General features: G+C 40.9%; 1 protein-coding gene across 1 annotated transcript in view; it reads right to left on the minus strand.

Annotated features, from left to right (window-relative positions):
• EPHA3 (EPH receptor A3) overlaps window positions 1–23,580 on the minus strand; it is a 773,721-nt gene that overhangs the window by 708,382 nt on the left and 41,759 nt on the right. The window contains exons 2-3 of the mRNA XM_039481726.1: window positions 3,653–3,763; window positions 2,203–2,256 (exon numbers count right to left, since the gene is read on the minus strand). The gene's annotated coding sequence lies outside the window, so the exon portion shown is untranslated. The remainder of the gene's footprint in view (window positions 1–2,202; window positions 2,257–3,652; window positions 3,764–23,580) is intronic.

The following is a 23,580-nucleotide window of genomic DNA, read 5'->3' on the forward strand; positions in this document are numbered from 1 at the left end:
CAAGTGCCAAACTCACAGGGGCCTGTTGGGTTAGCACAGTCAATAAACAGGGACAGCATCTCAGAGATTAATTTTAAGCATAGCTGGACCACATGGATTCACTCAGAGAAGAATGAAGATACTGAAACCTGTCCCCAAAGGCGTGTGCTTGAGAGGGATGAAAAGGTGTCTAAAAGGAAGTTTGCTTGCCAGCGCATCAGCCACCACCGGAAAAACAATTATATTGTCTCCGCACAGAATGTTGTCAAATGCTCAAAGTACACAAATAAAAACAAAAAAGGAGCAAAACTACATTTTTCCTCTCATCTCTTTCAGATACAGTGATCTTGTGTGTTAAAAATATTTTTACAAGGATTTCAATTTATAGACGACTTCAGGAATTTTTCCTCTCCAGTCAAATGGGTTTTTTGATGATCATAAAGGCAAAGACAACTTAATCACATTTCTGTCTGAAACACACTATTTACAGAATGAAAAGTTCTTAATATTGTGGGTTTTTTGTTTTTAGGTCTTCTGTGATAGGTTATTCTGATGTCACTGGGTTATAACTTCCACACAGATAAAATAAACACTGTACACTGATATATGAAAACACAACCAAAGAAGAGGGTTGAGAATAATAATTTTTAATCCTCTGGAACTCCTTGCCAATACATCTGAATAGGAAGGGTTTCCCTTCTCTATCCTCTTTGAAACCGTATTGCAAAAATCTCTAGACATCTAGCTTTAATTTCTCCACGTAATACAGATAGAGCTGTCAAAGCAATACATGATTCAAAAGACTGGGATTTTCTAACAGGATTTTAAAGACACCCCTGCAATATGTATGAAAGCTGTGAAAAGATAGAAGCAAAAAAAATCAGCTAGACTACAAAGTAAAGCTAAGCAAGAGTTGACAGATCTAAGGCGATTTTACTCTTTAGAGTTTCCCATCCAAGTATCAAAGTCTTTAATAATTATATCAAGAGCCAGACTTCTTTGCCAAATATGTTTCAGTACCCAACATCCCCTATATAAGAAACTACCAGGGTTTGGTGGTTTATTTTTTTGTTGTTTTTTTTTAAAGTTTGATTGTTCTGACAAAGATGTAAATAATACAAACCTAAAAACAATCATCAACTCTACCTTATGAACTACAAAGAGGGATTTGTGCTTAATGCCCAAAATGGTAAGAGGGACATTAGCATGTACATGATTTTAAATCTGCCTTTATTAAATTTTAGATCCTTCAAATTCAGAGACAGTTTCTTGCTCTCATGGGGTCTGCCAACATGGTGCATGCTGTGCTGTTATAGCAATCACAAAATTTACCTGGTGCAAGGAACTGGTATAGGTACTGGATGAGACCCTGTTATAAAATGTGCCTGTTTTATCCAAGTTTCATTTTTTATATCTTTCCCCAAATGGTTACACAGCTTATTGTTAAAAGACACTTTTAGCAAGGAAAAGGAATAAAACATGCGCGTATATTGAATTACAGTTTAGTAATGTGCGCCAAATTCTAATACCCTTACCCCTTGGAATGAATGGGGCAACTTGTGGAATAAACTGCCATTCAGCATGAGAAGAGATAGCAGAATCTGGCTCTATATCAATATATAAAAGCAAGGAAAATAGTTGAAAGATAATTATTATCTTCACAGTTCGCCAACATCAAAGGGTAAAAACAAGTCTGTGAAGGCCATTCTAAATATAAAGCTTTGTTGAATATATATGTGGTTTACCTTACCCTGGAGGCCTGTCATATGCCTTGTGGTGATATATCCTATAAAGTGTTCGCAAATTATTGTAGCTGTATGATAGACATACTATAGCACCCCCCCCCAAAAAAAACCCACCACCCCACACACAACTCAGCACAGCAGTCTGAAAAATCATAAGGTTAAGTGCATCATACTTGGAATGACCTGTGGATTTTGTTTGAAAAATACAGTTTTCAGTTGCATTTGGTATTATCATGCCTCTGGCTGGTATGACCAACTTGCTGAAAAACTGAGATCATCTATAGTATTGATCTTACTGTCACAGCATAAACCAATTCCAACCTGTTTATTGGAATCAGCAATGGCAAAAAGAAGCTTAACATAATTTCAGATCTGGGACCAAATTCATCCTTGGTATAGCTCAAGGAACCTCAAGATGTTACAATGCCAAGTAACTCATCAGCTTGCTGTGACCATTGACTTTTTTTTACCTCTTTACCTTATTGAGTAGCACCCTCTCTCACGTGTCACTGACGTAACTTCAGACCTGATCCTGCAGACACATATATGAGCCAAGTCAATGGGAGAGCTGATATGGAATATAAGTAACTTTACACATACCAGTGTTTTCAGCACTGGAGCCTTGCAAGAGAGGGACCTTGTCTTTGTCTATGGGGCAATGGCTCAACAATAGTAGAGAGTGAATTTTTTTTCCAGTTCACTGGCAATTCTGAAAACAGGTTTGGGTCACACAAAACATCTTCTTTGACTCAACGTGAAACGTTTTGTAGATTTCGAGCATGTAAATTTGGGGGTGGGCTAAAATAAAATGTAAGGACATTTTTAAAATGTCATTTAGAACCAAAATATTTTATTTTAAAAAAAGTCAAAAAATTTCAATTTTTTTTATTTCAGCTGAAACTATTTGGCAAAACTGACATGGATTTGCAAAGTGTTTCAGTGCTGCCAAATCTGCATTTTTTGCTGAAAAAAAGTGTAAAAAAATGTCACCTAGCTCTAAACAGTGATGACTGACATCTGTCAAGCCAATGGTGTTCCACCACGCATGAATTAGGGCCCTTATTTGAATACTAGTGGGTGAAAGCCCATACTATTGCATAGGTTAAACAAAGTCACTCGCATAACAAAGCCCTAAATGGCTGAGAACTTAAAAATTGGATGGTAACAGACATGAATCCCAGTGATGATTGAACATGGTGATATTCTGAACAAAGAGAGCTCTCAACCATGCGTGTAGCTGCTTACTTCACTTACGTGGATTCAGACATTTTAAGCTTCAGAATGACACACACACTAATATTCTTGCAATCTTATTATGTAGATTAACATTTTAAAATCACTGTTGAACAAGAATAAAATGTTATTTACTTAATATGAATTTTGATTAATAAAACCCTCTCAAGCGCTACAAACTAGCAAAATGTAAACAAAATATTGGACTAGCCCAGTGGTCCCCAACGCGGTGCCCCAGGAGAGCACCCGCCGAAATGCCGCTGAATTTCAGCGGCATTTCGGCGGGGACGCCTCTCGATGACGACGCTTGTCGACGGCAAGCATCATCATCGAGAGGCATCGCCACCGAAATGCTGCCAAAATTCGGCGGCATTTCAGCGGGTGCTCCACCGCTGCAGTGGTCCTTCGGCTGGCACCCGCCAGCCGAAAAGATTGGGGACCACTGGACTAGCCTATTCAACCAATTTACAGCGAAACCTTCCAACAATGAACCAGGTATAACACTAAGCTTCCTTTTCTCTAATTCACCAACCATCTGATCTCTGTCTTTGCTGTCACCGAGAAAATAGTTGTGCCTTGCAGTATATCCCAAAGTCAACAACTTCAGGATATTTAAAACCATGCTAGTTTTGGGAAACTAAATTAAAAATGAAACTGTACAAAATAATAGCAGTTAATAAAAATATAGCACCTACTTGAACTCATGTGTGCTGCCACCACACTCCATCCTAGCTCTGTGGTAACTGTCACATGAGCATCCTGTTGCAGAGAAGGCTACCCTGTGGTAGGAAAGTCTATCACAGGATCTGAAAAAAAAGGGCAGTTTTCAGTTAATAATGTGTTAGATATCATCCTTAACTCGGGTAAAGGTTATCCTCTTCTCTTCCTTTCCTTGAGCCAATGAGGGAGCATGTCTTGTGGTTAAGAACAGGGACCTCTGTCAAGAGCATGAGTTACATCCGCACTTCCACCATGAACACACAGTGTGAAATTGGGAAAGTTACGTAACCTCTGTGCTTCAGTATTCAGTCCATGTTCATTTGATGAAAATCCACACATTCACTTTGACATTATTCAAAACTCTTCATTTTTTGACACTGGTTTGTACAAGCAATTTGTTATTTGCAAAAATGTTCATGAAAACCAGTCTCCAAAACATGCAGAAAAATGTTCACACAAAGACTGACAGTAGAAATCTTCATGAGGTCAGTTTGAGATCTAATGGAGTAAGGTACCAGGCAATACAACAGAGGGTGGCAGAATCAGGCCCAAAAGTAATATAGATTCTAGGACTGGAAGGGACCTCGAGAGGTCATCGAGTCCAGTCCCCTGCCCACATGGCAGGACCAAATACTGTCTAGACCATCCCAGATAGACATTTATCTAACCTACTCAAATATCTCCAGAGACAGAGATTCCACAACCTCCCTAGGCAATTTATTCCAGTGTTTAACCACCCTGACACAGTTAGGAACTTTCCAAATGTCCAACCTAAACCTCCCTTGTTGCAGTTTAAGCCCATTGCTTCTTGTTCTATCCTTAGAGGTTAAGGTGAACAAGTTTTCTCCCTCCTCCTGATGACACCCTTTTAGACACCTGAAAACTGCTAACATGTCCTCTTCTCAGTCTTCTCTTTTCCAAACTAAACAAACCCAATTCTTTCAGCCTTCCTTCATAGGTCATGTTCTCAAGACCTTTAATCTTTCTTGTTGCTCTTCTCTGAACCCTCTCCAATTTCTCCACATCTTTCTTGAAATGTGGTGCCAGAACTGGACACAATACTCCAGAATTGGACACAATACTCCAGTTGAGGCCTAACCAGTGCAGAGTAGAGCAGAAGAATGACTTCTCGTGTCTTGCTCACAACACACCTGTTAATTTATTCCCAGAATCATGTTTGCTTTTTTTTGCAACAGCATCACACTGTTGACTCATATTTAGCTTGTGGTCCACTATAACCCCTAGATCCCTTTCTGCCATACTCCTTCCTAGAGAGAGTCTCTTCCCATTCTGTATGTGTGAAACTGATTGTTCCTTCCTAAGTGGAGCACTTTGCATTTGTCTTTGTTAAACTTCATCCTGTTTACCTCAGACCATTTCTCCAATTTGTCCAGATCATTTTGAATTATGACCCTATCCTCCAAAGCAGTTGCAATCCCTCCCAGTTTGGTATCATCTGCAAACTTAATAAGCGTACTTTCTATGCCAATATCTAAGTTGTAGATGAAGATATTGAACAGAGCTGGTCCCAAAAGAGACCCCTGTGGAACCCCACTTGTTATACCTTTCCAGCAGGATTGGGAACCATTAATAACTACTCTCTGAGTACAGTTTTCCAGCCAGTTATGCACCCACCTTATAGTAGCCCCATCTAAGTTGTATTTTACTAGTTTATTGATCAGAATATCATGCGAGACCGTATCAAATGCCTTACTAGGCAGTAGTAAGGACAGCAAGAAGCTGACACCATACAGCTTACTTACAAAGTACCCCCTAATTACCTTCACACGTCAAGTCTCTCCACATGACACGTAAAGAAGATTTGCTAAACTGACTGCATCCATCTTTACCATTAAAGATATTGGGGAGCACGGTTCCAGGACTTTTAATTTATTCTTTTGGAACAGGGGTGTGCAAACTACTGCCCGTTGACCAGATCCGGCCCACAAGTAGTTTTAAGCCAGCCCCTGAGCCACACCAAGTGGCTCGGCCCTGCTCTGGCCGGGGCACTGGGTTAGGGGCCAAGCCGCGTGGTGTGGCCCTGCTCCAGCCAGGGGAAAGGGGCAGCACCATGTGGCTTGGCCCTGCTCCAGCGCTCCGGCCCCGCTCCGGGGGCGCTAGGGTGGGGGCCACACCCCTGAGCCTCTCCCCACGCCCCAACTTCCTGCTCCAGCCCTTATCCCCCTCCCGCCCTCCAAACCCCTCGGTCACAGCCCAGAGCACCCTCCTACACCCCAACCTCCTCATCCCCAACCCCACCCCAGAGCCCGCACCCTAACCCCAATTTTGTGAGCATTCATGGCCCTCCATACAATTTCTATTCCCCGATGTGGCCCTCCAGCCAAAACGTTTGCCCATCCCTGTTTTAGAACATGGTCTCTCACACTCACACACCAAATCCCATCTACTATCAGTAGTTAGTAGAATGTTTACCTCAGAATATTCGGAAAACAAGAATGGGAAGTTACACTTTCCTAACCTAAAAGGGCATGATTCTGCTCTCAAGTATAACTTCAACAGAATTATTCTTGATTTCAAAGTGGAAAAAAACAGCGTGAGATCAATATCAGGTCTAAGAAGCAAACAGAAACGCAGTATTGGTTTTTATTTTTTGTGAGGGTTTTTTTTTTTGGCTGGAGAGAAAGAGGGTGGGTTTATTGTAGTAATATCAAAGTTGGCTCCAATTCAGCGCTGCTTTCCCCAGGAAGCAACGATAAAAATGATACCACTTAAAGTTTCTTTTGTTGTATGATGCTTCCAGATTTTTGATACAAACTCCATCATTTCATGACATTTTGGAATAGAAAATGCATTTGAAGATAATGTAGTCTAGTCTGAAGATTTTAGTAGTTATTGAAAAAGCTTTTATGCTTTAAGGATAGAGAAAGCAAAATATGTTATACTCTAGGTACATTATCTACTCTTTGCAATTTTACTTATTTATTGGAACAATTTGATATATTTCTTGGCCTTAAGACAGACTTTTGAGCAGTTCAGAAGACTGTCAGTTAACCAGTTCAATACATCTACTCCACTGCTCTGCTGGTTCACCACTGTCCATTAAATTCCACTGGAATAAGTGGGACGTAAAGCCTATTACACTTTAGGCCACGTTGTTTCTCAGATTCAACAGAATGCCCTAGAAGGCCACGGATTTAGTCTTTGCTTGTTCCTGACGACTGGAAACTACCAACAATGCAATCAAGCCTCTGATTCAGTCTTCCAACCTGACAGACAGACCAGGGATTGTTCATGCCACACAGAGAAATTAGATCAAAAAAATAAAAAAACAACCAAAACACAAATACAAGCCAGGCTGCTCCCAAAGGCAGAGAGGAGGCTGCTCCCAAAGGCAGAGAGGAACAACTCACCCCATCTTACTCTAGGATGGTTCTTTCCAGACTGACTTTGTTCGCGCACTTCCCAACAGGTCCCCTTAGCTGGCAAACAGCATCAAGAAACCCGCCACTCTTGAAATGATAGCTTACAATTCCAACACAGTGTTCAATACACCACAGATTCTATTAGAAATGGGAGGGACACAGTCTTCCATACTGTGAATATATCTTTAGGAGCTCAAAACTTTTTCCTGGCTCGAGCTGGGATGAAAAGAAAAAAAATCCCCAAAATATTTCCCATGTCAGGTCAATTAAAACATTTAATTACTAATTCTGTCTTTTTTTAAAAAACTTTTTCAATCTAATTGTCTTAAATTTCGAAACAAAGTTGCTCTGAAGCAGAAAAGCCAGAGTCTTTCCTTATTGAAAATGTCAAAAATAAAAATATTAAGGCAGTTTCAAAACTTGTCTCAACATTTTTTTTTGAGTCGGGAAGTTCAAACCCAACTTGGTTTTGCGTAGTTTCAGTTTTGACCATCTGCATTTTTGACAAACAACAATTGATGTAAAAATTCCTGACCCAGCTGCAGATTCCACCAGATGAAGATGGCTGTAGAAAGGAGCACACTTCTCTTGTCTTCTTTTATTCTTTCATTGTCAAGGGAAATGAAATTTAACAGTGTTGTGATTGAAGCCCCAGTTCAGCAAGATACATGTTTGTAACTTTAAGCATGAGAAGTTCCCACTGGCCTCAATGGGACGAACTCCAAATCTTAAAATTACCCACATACTTAAGTACCTCGATGAACTGAGATTTAAGCTGAGAGTTTTGGTTCAAATCCAGTTAACCCATTCAGGGCTGCCCGGGGGAGGGGGGCAAGTGGGGCACTTTGCCCCAAGCCCCGGGCCCCACAGGGGCCCCGCGAGCCCTGGCCTGGCGGCAGTCCAGGTCTTCAGCAGCATTTCGGTGGCAGGTGGCCCTTCAGTGCTGCTGAAGACGCGGAGCAACTGAAGGGCCCCCTGCCGCTGAAATGCCGCCGAAGACCCAGACCGCCACTGGGTGAGCACAAGCGCCGCAGCTCCCCCACTTTGCCCCAGGCCCCCTGAATCCTCTGGGCGGCCCTGAACCCGTTACTTAAATGTTACGTTAAAGAGAAAAACTGGTCTTGTATCTTGGCAATTTTTCCTGCAAGTAAATAGAGACATAGGACCTGATTCTGTCCTCATTGATACTAATGTAATCCCTGTGACTTCAAAGGGCTTTACTCCGGATGTAGAATGCTGAAAGGGAGAGCAGAATCAAGTCCACAAGGCTGAAACCTCAAGAGATCCCTGCATTTTAACAGTAGCCTTTTGGCACTAAGCAACATGCAATTAACCCTTCAACCATAACAACTAAACAGATTTCTGTTGCTGCAGCTGTTTTCACACCTAATTCATTTGCAAGAAAAATGTGGCAATTAAAAAACAGATGAGAAATTACAGTTAGAATATCCTAAAAAGCTTTCTTCGCAAGATTCAGGAAAAAAAATCCATCTTTGAAAGCATTGACATGGCTCCCACTGAAATAAATAGAAGCCAAGCACATGAGAGCAGATGCAGCCCTTGCTTTTGTGTTTAAAAGTGCTATGGGCTTAATACCCAGTTCACGAGCACTTCTCTCAAGTGTAACTCAACTGATTCAGAAGATTTATTTAGATTTACATTAGGGTAACAGAGCCAGGGCCGCCTGGGGGCGGAGGGCAATTTGCCCCAGGCCCCGGGCCCCTCAGGGGCTCTGCAAGCCCTGGCCTGGCAGCGGTCCAGGTCTGCGGTGGCATTTCGGCGGCGGGGGGCCCTTCAGTGCTGCTCAAGACACGGCACGACTGAAGGGCCCCCCGCTGCCGAAATGCAGAAGACCCGGACTGCCGCTGGGTGAATGCAAGCGCCAAAGCTCCCACGCTTTGCCCCAGGCAGGGCTGGCTCCAGACCCCAGCGCGCCAAGCGCGTGCTTGGGGCAGCATGCCGCGGGGGGCGCTCTGCCTGTCGCCGGGAGGGTGGCAGGCGGCTCCGGTGGACCTCCCGCAGGCGTGCCTACAGAGGCTCCGCTGGTCCCGCGGCTCCGGTGGACCTCCCGCAGGCATGCCTGCGGATGCTCCACCAGAGCCGCAGGACCAGCGGACCCTCCGCAGGCATGTCTGTGGGAGGTCCACCGGAGCCGCGGGACCGGCGACCGCCAGAGCGCCCCCTGCAGCGTGCCGCCGTGCTTGGGGCGGCGAAATCGCTAGAGCTGCCCCTGGCCCCAGGCCCCCTGAATCCTCTGGGCGGCCCTGAACAGAGCAGGATGAAGACCATACAATGAAACTCAAAAGATTCTGCTCAGCTCTACCTCTGAATTACCCAACAGCAACTGATGCATATGTACATATTTACCAGGCTCTTGCAGGAATCTTTAAACAAACACCGACTCCTCCCAATTTGGAGCTATACACCAGGTATTTTCCAAACTCAGTTTGTTACCTCCTCAATTATTCTCAGAATTTACATTAGGTAGATACAGCCAGATTAAGCAACCCTTATTTTGCAGCACAGTTTTTACTGACCACTATAAAATAGATTTAGTATCTGTTGCTGATACAGTGTTCATCAGTCATGAATGGCCTCCTCTCTGACAGCGACTTTACTCACTACGACTAAGGAAGCTGAAATATATCACCTCTATGAGGGAGCTCGTAAAGATGATATTTATGATGTGTAACCTAACCCTTAATATTTTAAATAATAAATAATTAAATAAATAAAATAATAAATAATAATAATAATGAGTGGGTGTATATTACTGGAGCATCTCAAGTAACCAACAGCAACCCAAAAAGCATTTTTAAAAACATAACCGGATCATTTTCTTCCTGAAACACACAATAGTGAGAGAAACAACTATTGGTCCCTAGAGCTCACCACTTGTGTTACGCTTAGGTTTATTCCTGTATTTACTGTAATTTAGGCCCCCATGCTATGAAGTGTCAATTCACTATCTTTGAGGATAAAATAGCAATATAAATACAATAGTGTGTGGGAGGGGGTTAACTTGTATATTTTCCTATATTCCATGTATAGTATGCAATGAAATCAAATAACCATTTTCAGCTTTTCTTTGAAGACCTCCCTATTGCATCTATGCACAAGTGTCCCCAATACTATATTATTACAGACTGACATATTCAGCAAATGCTGACACTGCACTGAGTGCATTCCTCAAAGTGACGCCTCAGTAAGCATTTCTGTACAAGAGGGTATAGCATAATCACTAGCAAATCTTTATCTACCTAGCAGCACCCCAGCAAACAGTGCAGTTATGAACATTAGGTCAACTCAGGAAAGAAGAAATACCAAAATTATCCATCCTGCCTGTAGATCGCAGAGTATTCCATACTTACAAGTACATTGACATTTTTCCAAATATACCCCGATCTGCACTGTAAAATACATTCCATGATCAGTATATTTCTCTGCTTAATATTCTACATGGCTTTCTCACATCAGTTGCCTGCTGTTTTCATTCAAGCATTGGTCTTATTTTGGAATGGAGGGAAAAAACAAAACATGAAATCCAAAGCCTGATTTTGTGTTTTTCTTTTTCTTTTTTTTAAATAAGTCACAAAAAATGTGAAAGCCTCATACTAAAGCCAGATCTGGGAAACACAAATAAAAATGGCCAAACATTTCTCCTAATGTAGCAATTTTAAAAAAACAAAAAAACAAAAAAAACCCCACAGTAAAGTAGTTCAGTGATGAACACGGGCGGTTCTAAGTATTTTGCCGCCCCAAGCACGGCAGGCAGACTGCCTTCGGCGGCTTGCCTGCGGGAGGTCCCCGGTCCCGCAGATTTGGCGGCACGCCTGCTGGAGGTCCACCGAAGCCGCGGGACCAGCAGACCCTCCGCGGGCATGCCGCCGAAGGCAACCTGCCTGCCGCCCTCACGGCAACCAGCAAAGCGCCCCCCATGGCTTGCCGCCCCAGGCACGCGCTTGGCGTGCTGGTGCCTGGAGCCGCCCCTGGTGATGAAAGAAACTGGCATTGCCCAAACCATATACAATATGTAGTGATGTAGGGTAGTTAATGTCCAAATTCACTTGCAGATTTTGAATTCTCTAGAATCACTATTTGGGTGGTGGACTTTGTATTGTATCTACTACAAATTAGCTAAAATTAAGGTAATAAAACTAATCTCAGCATACTATGAACTGGTACATTCCAGAATTTACTCCTTACAATACTGATTCAACAAGCTACTAAAACATGCTTAAAAGGTACATGCATGTAAGTTATCAATGGAACTACTCATAAAATTAAGCATTTACTTAATGGTCATGCTTGATCAGAGCCTGAAGGGCAAACACTTTCAACATGAGAACAGCCAATAGCAAGTAGTAACTAATGTATAATATCAGCTATAGCTACTCGGACTATTAAATCATATGTGCCAAAATTCTTGAAATTTTCAGGATTAATGGATATGCTCACACATGGTGTGGTCAACTGAATATTTGCAAACACCTAGTGAATTGACTCAGAGCTTTTATTCAATTCATTCTACTTTCTATTTCCCTACAATAGCCCAGAGCTGGGGAAAATGGTTGTCTCATTTTACCTTTCAAAAATATGTGTATTTTTAAGGGAGGCAGAAATCCTAGGAGATTATTAGGATTTTATGTAAATTAGAGGGCTGTAGCCTAGCTGTTTGAGTACAGGGATTAGAGCTGGGAATTCCCAAGTTCTAATGCTGGCTATGACAGATTTCCTCTGCATGCTTGGGCAAATCACTTAACGTCCACTACCAATTTCCTCATCAATAAAATGGGGGTATAATACTGTCTACCTAGCTCACAGGAAGGTTGTAAGTCTTAACTCATTTACATTTGTGAAATCCTTCAAAGACTGTAGGTTAATCAGCAATTCTATACAGGAGATCACTAAAAATGTGCTCATTCTATTACAACACAGGAGCCCAACACAACTTTGCAACTGTATCTTGTTGGGATTTTGTGGTTCCCAATGAGTCAGATGCTGGGCAGAATCAAGGAACTTCAATTCGATGTGATGTGATGCGATTCAATTCTATTCAACAAGGCTTTATTCAATGTGCACAAAGGGAGAGCCCCTGGTACAAAAATCAGGCTGAGTCCCTCCAGCAAGGAGCCCCTCCCTTTGCTATTTTATAGCACATGGCACTTACATAACAACAAGTTACATAACAAACCTTTAACCAATCATATTTAACCTTTCCATATATGGATTTGTTCATCACATGCCCATAGTTCTCCACTCCACATGTTGAGCTCATCCCCCTCCCCCGGCCTCTAGAATGTTCCCAGGGCGGTGAGCCATAGCATGCTTCCCTATGCATAAGCACCCTGCAAACCACATTGTATCCAAAATGAACACAAGCATACCCATATATAAACCCTGGTTTATTAGGCAACTGTACACATACTAAAAAGATTGCAAGAGCTCTGAAAGGGCATGTGTTATGTCATTTATCTTTTGAACTACACAACTAACTATTTTGACCATGCTTAAACTGACAAAAGATTCTGGCCCAACATATCTGAGAGGCAAAATTCCACTAAGAAAATTGATTTTTAAGTCACAGGATTAAAAAAAATCCAGAATTATTCAACTCCTGTTGTATGCAGTCATGTAAATTATGGTATCCCCAGATACTTTGTTTTTAAATCTACACTATATTTTTAAGTATTCAAAATAAAACTCTCCCTTTCCCACACCCTCATACTAAAGCAGGGGTTTCTACAAGGAATATTGACAGACTACGGGGACACTAGAATGCACTGGTTTCATCAAGTGACTTTGGATTTGGGTTTGGTTTTTTAGACAACTAGGAAGAAGAGATTTTTTTCCCCCTACATTAAAGTGTTAGGAGGATTGTACTTGTGTTAATGAGAAACATTATCTTACCAAAGAGAGCTTAGTATCCTCATTTCCATTTATATAGGAGATTGATTAATACTTAGCTAATTGGCACATTGAAATAGGGATTAACTGAATTTGCTTTTCTTCACAACCCAACAACTATAATTTAGATCCTTATTTAGATTTCAATCTTATTATTTTTGAAGGTAATCATCTTCCTGTTGTTAGAAATAAAATATCAAAGTACAACATTAATTGTATCTTACTTATGTTTCAAATTAGCTAATTAACATTACCAGAAAATTAAGTACAGTGTGCAAATCTTAAATCCCCAATTTTGGAGTCAAGTCTTCTACATAATACAGTAGAAGGGGGTATATGTTCTTGAGTGGTGTAAGGTCAAATAATTAGGAGCTGATATGAACTGTGATCATATGTTTATAATACTGAGGTAATGGGATGATTCCTGACTATGTTTCACTACAATACATCTGGAAGATTTTTCTAAAATTTTGCCTCTAAATCCACAAGTTGGCTGAAGATGTACAAAAATCCCTTTAGCTGACACATTTAAAGAGATCTGTGTCCGCACAGTTGATTGCAGCAAAGGTTTAACCCAAGTAACAGCAAAGGTTTAGCCCAAGTAACATGTATTACATGTGTTCCAATATTCATATCCTACCATATGAAACAAGCTCAACTGGCGAGTAGGAATAATTATTTTGGTCTAACCATGCCCCATTTTGAAGCTCTTTAGACACAAAGATGCAACTTTATGTAAACTATGTGTGTGACCAGCAAGCTGTCAGGAAATGGTGGGATTCCATCAGAATAGTAGATTTGAAGGGCTAGAAAGAGACTCTTCACCAAAGCAACAACTACTCCACTTTGGGTGATAAATACAAGCTTAGAGGCAGAATCGAGTCCTTAAAATTAAAGCCACAGGATTCCACCCCCACCACCAAGCACGCATGCACACACACTTGTTTGAAACAAGAGGGCAGGTGGTTTGATGTGGAATTTCAGAGAGCCTACATTACTAAAACCTTCCAAAGAATCCTGCCTCACTCTTAGTAGTAACAATGTATGTGTTTTTGTTGGTTTCATGACAATGCACACATTTTAGGTAGCTCTTTTTTAGAGACGTCTCCTCAATCTCCCTACATGGTTACCATGCTCATTAAGATTTAAATGGAAAAGGGAAGGCAATGTTGCCTAATGACTTAGAGCACTGGACTGGGACTCAGGAGACCAGGATCCTATTATCAACTCTGCCACTGGCCTGCTGGGTGACCTTGAGCAAGTCACTTTCTCTCTCCAAACCTCAGTTCCCCCATCCCTAAAATGGGGGTTAATGATTCTGACCTCCTCGGTCAAGTACTCTGAGATCTATTTATAAAAATGTTACATAAGAGCTAGATATTATTACCACACTTCTCAGAAGGGGGTTGCGTGTCTGAATTTTTCTCTTTTTAAAAATTTATTTTTTATTGAATGTTTTCCACAAATACAAGTAGCCCAAACAAAAAGTATCAATTTGCCTTCAACATTTAAGCTCCGATTTAAAGGTTTTGAGGGCAATCTTAACTTAATGCCCTTCTAAAAGGGTCTTGCATTAAATGATCATATAACACTGGGTAATGTGATACACTGCTCAGCAGAAGAGGTAACAAAGTAAGCAGAGGTAACAGGCATTACACCAGACACACACTGGTGACCTGTAAATGATTCAGCGCCTTGCAGACCCGCAGTAGGATTATTTCAATTTCCTTAAATACAGTGTATTTGGTGGATTCGGCTACAGTTCCCATCAGTTCCCATTTTTCACAGGGCAATCCATCTGTAAACTGGAGCATCCCACTTCCTATAAACCAACAACCTAAAACTGCAACCCTGTTTCTACTAAATCCAACTCAGTTTGAGTAGAGGTTGGTTATCATGCTCTAAATTAAGCTCATAAGATATTGACCACATCCAAGAACACCATCTTCTGGACCAGCACAGTTTAAGGCCCTCCCCACAAGTCTATACAAACACAGCCAAAAAGATCATTTTCTTTGCCCATTAATGCAAAACACACATTGCCCTTCTCTTGGAATACCTCCACTAACACACATTTGTCCACTGCAAGAAGTTCAAACTACTTGTCCTCACCTTCACAATATTGTCAATCTCTTCCCCTCTCTATGCCTCTGCCCTGGTCTCTTTCAGTGGTGCATCCACCTCCTCCACTCTGTTACTGATGCCTATTCAGGATGCTCCACTTTATCTTCTTCCAGTACGACCTCATGGCTTTTTTCTGTGAGACCCAATAATTTGGAATGCCCTTCTCCTAAGTTAGACTAGTAGGCTATTAAGGAGAAACTTAAATGAGAAGTTACCACCCGGTTTCCTACATTTTCTAATATTTTGCCTCAGAATCCACAAGTTGACTGAAGGTGTGTTAAAAAAAAGGAAGAAAAAAATCACATGTGGTGAGAACTCCCTTTAGTTGACACATTTATATAGTCATTAACAAGAACACAGTCCTCAAAAAACAAGTATGAAAAAAGTAAATGTTTACTCCACTGCTGAATGCCTGCATCACCCCTAAATCTCTTCATCCAAGCAGCACCCCTTCTTCCAGTATTTGGGATGGGGGAATATCACAGGATAACCCAACCTTGTTTTTAGGATGCCTAATTTCTCATATACACTTACACCTGGTCCACAAGACAGCTTGGGGACAACCCTTCCACTAGGCTTCCTGTTCAGTTAGATTCTGCTTAACAGAAACCAAGAATGCAGTTTCAAGGTAACCAACCCAAGGTTCTTGAATTAAACAGAACACTCTAATTAAAACCACAGCTGTAAAACATAACAAGAAGCATGTGAAACAGAACACCCATATGGTTTGCTTCCTGCAGAAAACTCCATACACGCTCTAGGGTTGTGTTCTTCTCCCTAGAAGATATTAGCACATATCCATACTGCCCCAGAAGTTTACAAGAGCCATAATTGTGCTGCCAGGGAACAGACGAGAATTCTCTCAAGGCAGTGAGAAGATAGGGCTGGAGTACTGAGCCTTACTTTGCTCCCCACAAAAGCCCCAGGATAGGCGGTATTGACAGCAGAAGAAGAGAGTGTCACTATACTGCAGTGGTTCTCAAACTTTTGTACTGTTGAACCCTTTCAAATAGCAAGACTCTGAGTGTGACCCCCTCTTATAAATTAAACCTTTTTTATATATTTAATGCCATTATAAATGCTGGATGCAAAGCAGGGTTTGGGGTGGAGGGTGACAGCTCATGACCCCCCATAATAACCTCACGACCCCCTGAGGGGTCCCAACCCCCAGTTTGAGACCCCCTGCATAGTGTATGATGCTACAGAGATCCTATACTGTGACCACCAACAGGCATCCCTTGAAAAGCCAACAAAATAGACACAACAACCCATAGGTCCACTCTAGTTCACACCAAAGGCTACACCTCCCCAACCCCCATCTCAGAATCCAGACTGCATAAATATGGCTTAAAACACATCTTGACCCCAGGAGCGGCGCCAGAGTTTCTGGCACCCTAGGCAGAATTCGGGGGGCGGCATTTTGTGCGTTCCCCACGGGGCGCGCGGGAGCTTCCGGTTCCACTCCCATCGCGCCACCGAAGAAGGACCCTCCGCCGAAATGCCGCAGGCGACAGCAGCAGTCATTGAGCTGCTCAATTGCCTGCCACTGTTTTCCGCGGCACATCGGCAGAAGGTCCTTCTTCGGCGGCGTGACGGGAGCGGAACCGGAAGCTCCCGTGAGCCCCGTGGGGAGCGCACAAAATGCCACCCCCTGAATCCTGGCGCCACATTATAATCTAGCAAGGATCAAGCACAACCAAATGATAATCACCTCAGGGTAGGGATTATGTTTTTGATTGACCAGTAAAATAGCATGCACATCTCTCTCTCTCTGAACGTCAAGCACCAATTGTCTTGGCTCACATCCCTTTGCCCCCCTTCTGCTCCCGAAAAGGTGAGCAGCTTATGTGGCACATAAGTGCAGTCCTATAAATAAAGGCATTCCAAATAAAGTACAGGTAGTTTATTTCCTGGTAAATGGGAAAAAGATAAACAGTTCAAGGGAATTAGAGCTAAACAGAAAGTAGAAATCCCATTCAGCTTCCATACATAATCAGCCACAGCCTTGATCCAAATTAAATTCATGTGTCACAGGTATTCAGAGCAGATCATATCCAAACAAATCCACTCCCTTGAAAATTCTCAAGTTTTCAGGAACACACACATGGGTTTCCTTAGAGCTCTTTAAAATTAAATAAGCAATAAACACTGAATAAGGAAAGAGTCATAATGTGTCAAGAAATATTAACATATCTCAGAATGTGCTATTGTACAGTAATCTTGCTTTTGTTTGCCACGTAGTTAACACTTCAAGTTTCTATTCTATTACTTCAGGCTTTTCTACGTGTTCTTATACCTATGACAACAGCAATTCAATATGAGGAGTAAGAAAGAGCAATGTTTTATCTCCTATTTAATTTCATTTTTTTCCCACAACACATTCTATACCTGCTACAAATTTGATGAAGATTACAGCAACTCAAATAAATATATAATATTTACATTCTGTGCATTTGGGGGATCAATTTTGTGTATATCTAGACAATAGTAGTTTTTAAAATACTTGGGGACTAATTTAATCAAGTCTTTTATCCCTCTCTCTCTCTCACTTTACTGAAGGTTGATTTGATAAACCTGTGTCACCGTATATCATTTAAAAAGTACATGTTTGATCATTCATTTTTGCTGGTACATTTTGCTCCAATCCCACAAGTCCTTATGAACTTTAATAAAGTTAAGCACATCTCTAGTTTTTTTTCAATGTAGTGGGGTGCATTTGCCACATTTAAGAATTAGTTAAACAGACTGGAAATTAGTAGGTCTCTCGATGCCCCAGGCATGCTAACAGATACTATCTATATATGCGCGCGCACACGCACAGAGAGAGAGAGAGAGAGAGAGAGAGAGAGAACAAACCATATAGCCAACAAAAGGCACGAGATTCTGCCAGAAAAGCTATCACAGTGGTTTACAAAACATCTACCACGTGTGTGAAACTGATGTTCAGTTGCACCTCATACTGTCTATTTCAATTCTTTTTTTTTTTTTGTCTTGAAGGCAGGAAGATTTTGAACTGGTCAAATGTCAGGGAAGACCAAAAGAAAATCATCTACAGAACACAGAACTGACTACCCATAAGTATCTGTGGTACAGACACCATATCCCCAGAGGTTACTGGGCAGCTTGGCTGATAAGTCATGCTCTTTAAACCTGGCCATAATTTATTACTATTTTTTCTGGGAACCTGAATCCTGCGGCTGTGTTTTAGCTCTCATTAATTGCACTATAAATTAGAATGAATAAATGGTTAGTTAAATAACTTGCTAGAAACCATCAGGGCCATTAGCCAGATAGCAGGGTTTATAACCTTTCCTCTGCCTCTGGGAACACAATATCAAATATTGTATTTTATTATCTTCTGCTAGTTGGATATTTATTCAGCTTTAAACACTGGTATTCTAAAGGTTGACAACAAGCCAAAAGATGATATATTCAGTCACTGTCGTATAGCCAGCTATATTCACTCCACATTTTAAAAAAAATAGAGATAATTCAATTGACTTTAAGTATTTTAAAAGCTTCCTTCCAAGATCTAACCACTAATTAGATATCTCGTGTTTGTTTGTTATTAGGGAATATGGTGCATGTTAGATGACAGGTTGCTATAAAAATAAACACCACCACTTGATTTTTGCTTTCAGACTATCACACAGGAGAAGATCAGAAACAAACAGGTGACAATTCTTATTAGCATCACACTCATTTTAATGACTGTTGAACCAAATACTACTCAGGACATTAAGGGTAAAAAAATTTCAACAACATGTAGCCTAAGTTTAATTGAAAGTTAGTGGAGCTTGTGTTTTTGAAAAAAATTTACAGTATACTTTTTAAAAAAAATACACACACACTCTGCATGTAACCTTGCAAGCACTTACTACCACACTCGCTATTACACTGAGCAGTTCCATTCATTTTTGTGGGCTTACTCACAGTAGAATGCACTACGCTTCGTAGAGTTGGCAGAATTGGACCTTTTGGAAGGAATCATGCCTCCAGAGTCAAAGAACAAGTAACCTCAGATATAGTTCAGGTTTGAAACAATGGTAAGCCGAAGCAGGAAAGAGCTTAGCAGAGTGCATGAGCAAATAAAGAAGGAAATGGTGCCAATGCACCAGAGGGCAATATCTTCACAGAAAAAAAGGGGATGAGGGAGTTGGGGGTTGTTTGACATCATGAGAGCTAGATTAAGCTTTCTGTTTTTGTTTCACCCAAAAAAAACAAATATTTCAGATCAACCTGAATTATTTTTTTGGTCTGGCCACTGAACCAACCAACCAGATCAATATGATGGTTATTTGCACAGATCTACAAAGGATAGCTTCTGGCAATATTGAAGAGGAAGTGAAGACTTGTTGGGAAAACTTGCTGGAGGATGAGCTGTTCCACTGCACTTACTGGCTGTCCCCAGCTACTAGCCTACGGGACCTCTACCTACCAGCCCAGCAAACTACCTGGAATTTGTTCTTTCCTCTTTGTGCATCATTGCCATTAAGAGATGCTGTGTACCGTCACTTACATCTGTGCAATCCCATTAATTAAGAGGTATATAAAATCATGAGTGGAACCTGTGGAACTCCTTGCCTGAGGAGGTGTGACTTTGCTGCCCATGGGAGCCAACTGACGTCACTCAATTACGGTGAACTGCAAACAAAATGGGGCAGACAAACCCCAGAAGCTGGTGGTTATTCCAATACTTAGATTTACCAAGCCAGCACAGAACAGCTTCTACCGTACCTTACTGGTTACTTAGAAGTTCAAACACCACAGTTCCCTTAAAGTGCACAGCCTCAGGCCTCCATCCAGACACACACCTCAGATATGATGATGATTACTGAAAATCTTCTCTCATCATATAAAAGAAAAGGTTCTTCCAATCCCAAAGGATCAGCCACAAACCCAGGTCCAATTTGAACTTAGATCTTACCCAAAATACGCGCTACAGCCAATTCTTATTAACTAGGCTAAAATTTATTTTAAAAGAAAAAAAAGAGAGAATGTGTTGGTTAAAAGATCCATATACATACAGACTTGAATTCAATTCTTAAGGTTCAGAAACATAGTAGAGATGAGCTTGTAGTTGCCAAAAGTCCTTTTAGAAATAGTCCATAGGTTATAGTCCATTGTCCATATTCAGGGTGACTCCAGTCAGTGACTGGGGATCTCAATCCCTATGGCTTAAGGTTTCCCCTTCTTGAAACCCAAAGCAGATCTGAGATGAAGTAGGATCATGTCCCAGGGTTCTTATATGTTTCCAGCAGCCTTTTGGCCTGAGAAAACAATAGGCTTAACTCCTTCTCCCAAACATCCTGGCAATTAGCACAGGGTAATTTATCCATTAAACAGTTCAGATACAGGTTTTTTTTGATCTTTGAATCAAAGCCATGGTAATAGACAAGACTTGTTTGCTTACATTACAAGATCTGAGCAAACATCTCCCCTTCTACCTCTAACAATGCAGACCTGCATTTCAAAGCTTTATTCATTTACATATCTTCATGACCAGTCTCTAAAGTTTGGTCATGGGTCAGGTCAGTCTGTGAGTTAATTAACTCTTTCTGGCCCTGTCACCTTTCAGTGAGATATTATATTATACTCATAACGTCACAGGAGGTTGTGAGGGCTAGACTATAACAGGGTTTAAAAGAGAACTAGATAAATTCATGGCGGTTAAGTCCATTAATGGCTATTAGCCAGGATGGTTAAGGAATGGTGTCCCTAGCATCTGTTTGTCAGAGGGTGGAGATAGATGGCAGGAGAGAGATCACTTGATCATTGCCTATTAGGTTCACTCCCTGTGGGGCACCTGGCATTGGCCACTGTTGGAAGGCAGGATACTGGGCTGGATGGACCTTTGGTCTGACACAGTATGGCTGTTCTTATGTTTTTAATTTGAATATACAAATAAATATAAAACCAAATTCTGCTCTCCAGTACACCCATCCAACTCCCATCCATAAACTCTGATTCCAAGACCAGAAGGTACTATTGTAATCATCTTCTGATCTCATGTATAACACAGGTGATAAAGAATTATCTTGGAGAAGATCTAAGAAAAACAATCTGGATTTAAAAAATTGCACATGATGGCAAATCCTCCACGACCCTTTGTAAATTGTTCCAATGGTTAATTACCCTCACTGTTAAAAGTTTACGCCTTATTTTCAGCTTGAATTTGTCTAACTTCAGATTCTAGCCATTGGCTTGTTTTATACTTCTCTCTCTTAGAAGGGTATAAACTGATTTCAATGGAACTGTACCAGTGGAACCAGGAGAAGAACCTAGCCTAAACAATATTAACAAATGCTCCTAGCGGTTAATTGTTGGATTAAGTATTTGTTAAAGGCAAAACACTCAGTGAATAGTGGTCAATTATTCACAAGAGTAAAATTTATCAGGAAAATACCAGTATTACCTTAAACAGCAGACAATACAGCTTCTGCTTCCCTTTGTTACAAACTTATAAATAACTTATTTTTTTATATCTATTAATAGTCTCATTTCTATATTAACTCTCCTCCCCCATCAGTACAGGTTTAGAGTTAGTTCAAATGGGTCTTTTCTAGCTTTAGTTACTTTATCTTTTCTGTTCTCACAAGCATGATTACTCTGCAATTTCGTACACGTGTGCAACACTCAACATGATTATTCTGCAATTTCTTACACATACATAGGTCTGCTTATACTTACATTGTTAAACATTATCAGAACAGACTCCTAAAATCCACAGCAGGCTTTTGTCAGGCGTAAATATGCCTTTGCTCGCAACAGCAGTGTTGTGTTTTTAGAGTCTAGTTTAAAGTAGAGAAGCTGCTTCTAGCAGATATTTAATTCTACCTGGTCACTTGGATAATCATGCAAGACAGATATGAGAGTTACAGGACTGAAAATACTCTTGCATATGTTTGTGTATAAATATACCGCATGCTCTCTCTATATATAGATATACATATACTATATATATATACATATACTATATATATATATACATATACTATATATATATACATATACTAGATAGATAGATAGATAGATAGATATACATATACTAGATAGATAGATAGATATACATATACTAGATAGATAGATAGATATACATATACTAGATAGATAGATATACATATACTAGATAGATAGATATACATATACTAGATAGATAGATATACATATACTAGATAGATAGATAGATAGATAGATATACATATACTAGATAGATAGATAGATATACATATACTAGATAGATAGATAGATATACATATACTAGATAGATAGATAGATAGATAGATAGATAGATAGATAGATATACATATAGATAGATATACATATACTATATATATATATATATATATATACACACACACACACACACACACACACTATACTACACTACAGTTTTCATAGACAAGATTTTCTTTACCCTAAACATTCAATATTTGTCAGATAACCTCATTACAAATATTTCATAACATCTTATTGATAGTATGTTCCTTGGAAACCAAACTAAAGTTACATGGAGAGAAAAAAAACCACCAGAGTTTCATACACAAAAAATTCTTCTCTCTGTTTTGGGTGTACCCTAGGGATGGAATGTGGAAACTAGAGACACTCATAGCACAGTGCGAGGGCACAAGTCTGTTTTTAATGCTTAAGTCAGCACCAAGAAGAGAATGGGTTACAACCCAATGGTGTGTGAAATGCTGACTTGGGAGCATAGTCAGTTCTACTGAATGTATGGTGCTATTTGAAGAATGTATGGGAAAGGGCATACTCAATCATTCTGGAGCTACAGTACAGTGCACTACACAAACCCCACTGTGCTTAGCCATCCTGCCCTGTACGTGACAACAGACCTGCAAATCTGATCTATTTTGCTGCAACCAGGCACCAGACATTTTGTTTTTGTCTCTGTGCCCTGCTGGGACCTGTATGCAGTTGCCCCTCTCTCTCCAGATTTCCCCACAAGAAGGTATTAAGTTGATTTACAGAGCATGCTTCCTACACTGGTCTATGGAGCCAGCCAGAAGCAGATCAAGGAGCCAGAGCTGGAGCCTAGCTTCCACCCAGGGAGCAGGGTGGGGAGCCAGAAGTATAGACTTGTGAGCTAGGCTAGCAGAAGCCTAGGAAACTAGCGAGAGGAGTCCACAAAGCTGGCTATAGTCTCCTCTCCTATCACACAGAAACAGCTCCCATTGGCCCAAAGCAGCGATCCGTGGCCAGTGGGAGTCGCGATCGGCCAGACCTACAGACGGGGCAGGTAAACACACGGGCCCAGCCCGCCAGGGGCTTTCCCTACACAAGCGGCGACCCCTGTTTGAGAAATCCTGAAGTAGGGCTTGTCCACTCTGTGCTAGTGCACACCACTAGGCTGTAAATTCTAGCTTACATCAGCTTGTTATGCACTAACTGGCCCATGTGTACTCACCTGGCCCACATTAAGAGAGTTTCTTACATGTGTTAACATAGTACTGTTTGAAATGGGACTATGGGAG

The sequence above is a fragment of the Mauremys reevesii genome, linkage group 1, assembly GCF_016161935.1.
Source record: "Mauremys reevesii isolate NIE-2019 linkage group 1, ASM1616193v1, whole genome shotgun sequence".
In the NCBI taxonomy this organism is placed as follows: domain Eukaryota; kingdom Metazoa; phylum Chordata; order Testudines; family Geoemydidae; genus Mauremys; species Mauremys reevesii.